Source organism: Magnolia sinica, chromosome 12, assembly GCF_029962835.1.
Source record: "Magnolia sinica isolate HGM2019 chromosome 12, MsV1, whole genome shotgun sequence".
NCBI lineage: Eukaryota > Viridiplantae > Streptophyta > Magnoliopsida > Magnoliales > Magnoliaceae > Magnolia > Magnolia sinica.
In genome coordinates this window covers 64,198,433-64,204,432 of record NC_080584.1, presented here as the reverse complement: position 1 = coordinate 64,204,432, position 6,000 = coordinate 64,198,433, and positions in this window count along the sequence as shown.

Here is a 6,000-nt window from a genome sequence, read left to right as displayed (position 1 = left end):
ATTCACTGTAATGAGCTAATAATCCTAGACTCCTGGGTTGTGTTTGGAAGCACAAGTGTATTGAATCAAGAACATTCAGATTCAGCAAGAGGAAATGACAAAAATTAATGATGTTGCACAATGAGGAAATAGCCCTCAAATTCATGCTACATTCTTTACTTCAACTTGAGAGTAACACAATTGCAATTGGAGCCAAGTTTGGGGATTCATGAATGCCAAGATAGAAAACTGCAGTTTGGTTATTTCCACTTTATAAGACTGGTAGTTAGATTTCAATTTACTAATGCATCAGTTGGAATTGACCATGAAGTGAAGCGAAATTGCCGGAATTGACCGTGAAATGCGTGAAAATTACATGAAGCGAAGGGAATTGACCATGAAATGCAGGGAATTGTCCATGAAGTGAAGGGAAATGACCGTGAAATGAATGGAATTGTCCGTGAAGTGAAGGGAATTGACCATGAAATGCATGGAAATGATCGTAAAGTGAAGCGGAATCGTCGAAATTGACCGTGAAATGCATGGAAATGACCGTGAAGTGAAGGGAATTGACCGTGAAATGCATGGAATTGTCCATGAAGTGAAGGGAATTGACCGTGAAATGCATGGAAATGACCGTGAAGTGAAGGGAATTGACCATGAAATGCATGGAAATGACCGTGAAGTGAAGGGAAATGATCGTGAAATGCATGGAATTGTCCATGAAGTGAAGGGAATTGACCGTGAAATGCATGGAATTGTCCATGAAGTGAAGGGAATTGACCGTGAAATGCATGGAAATGACCATGAAGTGAAGTGGAATCGTCGGAATTGGCTGTGAAATGCATGGAAATGACCGTGAAGTGAAGGGAATTGACCATGAAATGCATGGAATTGTCTGTGAAGAGAAGGGAATTGACTATAAAATGCATGGAAATGACCGTGAAGTTAAGCAGAATCGTCGAAATTGGCCGTGAAATGCATGGAAATGGCCGTGAAGTGAAGGGAATTGACTGTGAAATGCATGAAAATGACCGTGAAGTGAAGCAAAATCGTTGGAATTGACCGTGAAATGCACGGAAATGACCGTGAAGTGAAGGGAAATAACCTTGAAATGCATGGAAATGACCGTGAAGTGAAGGGAAATGACCATGAAATGCATGGAATTGTTTGTGAAGTGAAGGGAATTAATCATGAAATGCATAGAAATGACCATGAAGTGTAGGCAATGGACCATGAAATGCATGGAAATGACCGTGAAGTGAAGGGAAATGACCGTGAAAGGCATGGAATTGTCCGTGAAGTGAAGGGAATTGGCCATGAAATGCATAGAAATGACCGTGAAGTGAAGCGGAATCGTCAGAATTGACCGTGAAATGCATGGAAATGACCGTGAAGTGAAGGGAATTGACCGTGAACTGCATGGAAATGACCGTGAAGTGAAGGGAAATGACTGTGAAATGCATGGAATTGTCCGTGAAGTGAAGAGAATTGACCGTGAAATGCATGGAATTGTCCGTGAAGTGAAGCAGAATCGTCGGAATTGACCGTGAAATGCATGGAAATGACTGTGAAGTGAAGGGAATTGATCATGAAATGCATGGAAATGACCGTGTAGTGAAGGGAATTGACCGTGAAATGCATCTAATTGTCCATGAAGTGAAGGGAATTGACCGTGAAATGCATGGAAATGACCATGAGGTGAAGCAGAATCGTCAGAATTGATCGTGAAATGCATGGAAATGACCATGAAGTGAAGGGAATTGACCATGAAATGCATGGAAATGACCATGAAGTGAAGGGAAATGACCGTGAAATGCATGGAATTGTCTATGAAGTGAAGGGAATTGACAGTGAAATGCATGGAAATGACCGTGAAGTGAAGCAGAATCGTCGGAATTGACCGTGAAATGCATGGAATTGTCCGTGTAGTGAAGGGAATTGACCGTGAAATGCATGGAAATGACCGTGAAGGGAAGGGAATCGTCAGAATTGACCACGAAATGCATGGAAATGACCATGTGAAGTGAAGGGAATTGACCGTGAAATGCATGGAATTGTCCATGAAGTGAAGGGAATTGACCGTAAAATGCATGGAAATGACCGTGAAGTGAATCAGAATCGTCGAAATTGACCGTAAAATGCATGGAAATGACCGTGAAGTGAAGGGAATTGACCGTGAAATGCATGGAAATGACCGTGAAGTGAAGGGAAATGACCGTGAAATGCATGGAATTGTCCGTGAAGTGAAGGGAATTGACCGTGAAATGCATGGATTTGTCCATGAAGTGTAGCGGAATCGTCGGAATTAACTGTGAAATGCATGAAAATGCGTGAAGTGAAGGGAAATGACCGTGAAATGCATGGAAATGACCATGAAGTGAAGCGGAATCGTCGGAATTGACCGTGAAATGCATGAAAATGACCGTGAAGTGAAGGGAATTGACCATGAAATGCATGGAATTGTCCGTGAAGTGAAGGGAATTGACTGTGAAATGCATGGAAATGACTGTGAAGTGAAGCAAAATTGCCAGAATTGACCGTGAAATGCATGGAAATGACCATGAAGTGAAGGGAATTGACCGTGAAATGCATGGAAATGACTGTGAAGTGAAGGGAAATGACCGTGAAATGCATGGTATTGTCCGTGAAGTGAAGGGAATTGACCGTGAAATGCATGGAAATGACCATGAAGTGAAGCGAAATCATCGGAATTAACTGTGAAATGCATGGAAATGACTATGAAGTGAAGGGAATTGATCGTGAAATGCGTGGAATTATCCGTGAAGTGAAGGGAATTGACCGTGAAATGTATGGAATTGACCGTGAAGTGAAGCAAAATTGTCGGAATTGACCATGAAATGCATGGAAATGATTGTGAAGTGAAGAGAATTGATAGTAAAATGCATGGAATTGTCCGTGAAGTGAAGGGAAATGACCTTGAAATGCATGGAATTGACCATGAAATGCATGAAATTGATTGTGAACTGAATGTCTTTTTGAAAATTTGAATTGTTGTGGTAAGAAATTCGCAATTTCAAAGAAAACAACAGATGTATTACAAAAAATGTATAACATTCACATATGTATTACAAGAAATGTATAACATTCGTAGTCGTATTATAAAAAATGTATAACATTCATAGTTGTATTATAAAAAATGTATAACATTCATAGTCGTATTACAAAAAATGCACTACAACAGACATTATTTCAGAGGTATTGGAAATTTGCAACTCCGACGATTATGCCTTTTTTGTTTGCAATGTCCGTATATTTTTGTTGTTCATTCCTCTCCACGGGAAAGGATCCGTGCCTTCTCCTCCTCCCTCTACCTCCCTCTACCTACCGCAACCACACCCAACCCAATCTCTCTACCTCCCTCCCTCCTCCTCCTCCTCTCCTGAGCCCAGCAGCCACCCACCACCACCAGCCGTCAGGCCTCTCTCTCTCTCTCTCTCTCTCTCTCTCTCTCTCTCTCATCTACTGAGCCCGATAACCACTCATCTCGACTCAGGTAGTAGCTCGTCTGGACAGATCGCACCCACTCAACCACCCAACTCTACTTCTAATTAAGGTAATTTACTAATTTTCATAGTTTTTCATTTATTAATTTCTAATTTTGGGGGAGGGATTATGAAATTGGGGTCGGGTAGGGATATAGGGTTGAAATCGGGTGCATCTAGGGAATGGGTTGGCTTGAGTGGGGATAGGCTGGGCATGGAATGTGTGGTGTAACCGAGCTGGCTCGGGTGCGTCCGGGCTAACTCGGGTGTGGCATGGATGGTTATGGTGTGTCTAGGTTGGCTTAGGTTGAGCTATTTCTAAACCTTAAACCCAAACACTAGACCCTAACCATAAACCTGAACCCTAAACCTAATCCATAAACCTCAAATCTAAACCCTAAACCCAAACTCTAATTCCTAAACCCTGAACCTAAAGTATAAACCTTAAAACCTAAACCCCAAACCCTAATCCCTAAACCCTAAACCTAAAACCTAATCCCTAAACCTTAAATAGCTAATGTGTTTTATTTTTTGAACTAGCCAATTAATGGTTTGTTTTTGTGAATTTTGGATTACATTGCTTGTTGCTTAGTTTATTATTATGCATTAGACAGTTAATCTAATGTGGTTTATTTTTGTGAATTAGATAATTAGATGGCCATTTGATAATTTCTATGTAGCCAGACATAAATATAATGTGTTTTTGGTGGCATAAAAATTGTTTAAATTATCTCATTTTAGATAGTTTAAGCTTAAATAGATAGTATGCTTTCATCTAAACTATTTAAATGCTCATGCTTATTCTAAGTTCTATCTCTTCATTTCTCTCTAGATATGTTTCTTCATATTTATTTTTCATGTCAAATATCTTCACATTGCATATATATTTGGCATGAGAATGAAATGGAAGATCAACTTATCTAGAAAAACATGGAGAGATGTTGCTAGAATTTCAGCGTGGCCGTTTAAATATAAATGTAAAAGTATTACAATCTATCCAAACTTGGATGAGTGATTAATTTAGGATTTAGTATATACTTCTAAGGCATTATAGTCTTAGTCTGATTTAATATCTTTCCATTAGTAAATGACTGGTGAGGAAATTCCCAATACCTCCAGCGGTTTATCAGTCACTTTTCTAATGATCTTGGATGAAGGATTAGATCTAAAAGATGAAGAAGTGCCCATTGAGATTAGTGACTCCTAGAGCTTAGTAAAAGGAAAAAATCAGTAGTGTGGGAAGATTTTAAAGAAGTAATATTAAAGAACGACACAATGAAGATACAGTGCAAGTACTACAAAGCTTAATATACTAAACAAGTAAACAGGTTGACCATAATTTTGAAAAAACACCTATTGAAGTATCATAAAACAAAGTGAGAAGCCACACCTTATGCCAACAAAAACTTTTATTTACTCAATCTTTTGTGGATCTATCGCAAGGTACCTTGTCCACCTATAAGTATAACAGGGACCATGTGAATGAGTTAACAGCCAGATTTATTATTACAAATGAAAAATCATTTCAGATGGTAAAGAGTTCATCTTTTGTCAAATTAACTAAAGGCCTTAACCGCAGATACGAGAATATCTTTCGTACAATAATAAAGATAGTGTGCATTAAGATGTATGCAAGTAAGAAGGTCAAGTTAAAATGATAGTTGGCATTGATTTTCTGAATCAACCTAATATCAGATTTGTGGATGGCATCTGATAAAAGAAAGAGGTATATGTAACTAACTATCCACTACATTGATGTTGAATGTACACTCTGTAAAAAAGTTATAAACTTCTACTATCTTGCGCCTCCTTACACTAGTTTGATGATTTGAGACTGCATCTACAGATTCCTTGTGGAGTAGGCCATTGAGAAGAAAATCTCTTCGATAACTTTAGATAATGACTCTGCAAACAATAGTGTGATAATGATTTAATGGAACTAGTTTAGGGCCACCGGTGACTTATATTTCGGTGAAAAAATATTTTATGTTAGGTGTTATACCCACATCCTAAATTTGATTGTATAAGATGTGTTTAAAACAATTGAGCTAATGATCGATAACATAAGAGAGAGTATAAAATATATATGAGGGTCACCTTCACGATTAAATACTTGAAATAAGATCGTGAAATGGTTGAATTTGTCACATCAGAGAACGATGAAACTGGATGTCATGACACGTTGGAATTCAACTTACAAAATGTTAGATTCAGGGATGCATTCTTCACTATGTGGAGCGTGATAGTGTGTATTAGTAGTTGCCTTTTGATGATGATTGGATAAGAGCTGAAGTAGTTCATAAATTCCTTTCAATTTTTTATGACATAATAAAGATATTTTCAGGAAGCAAGTTTCCAACCATAAATATATTTCTGACAAAACTTTAAAGAGTAAAAGATGTTTCATATAGAAGATGTCATGGACTAGACTTTCTACAAATAATGATTATTGGGCCTGCCTAACAAAGAATGATTACTGTTTGTGGCATATTATTAAACCATCAAGCACAAACTA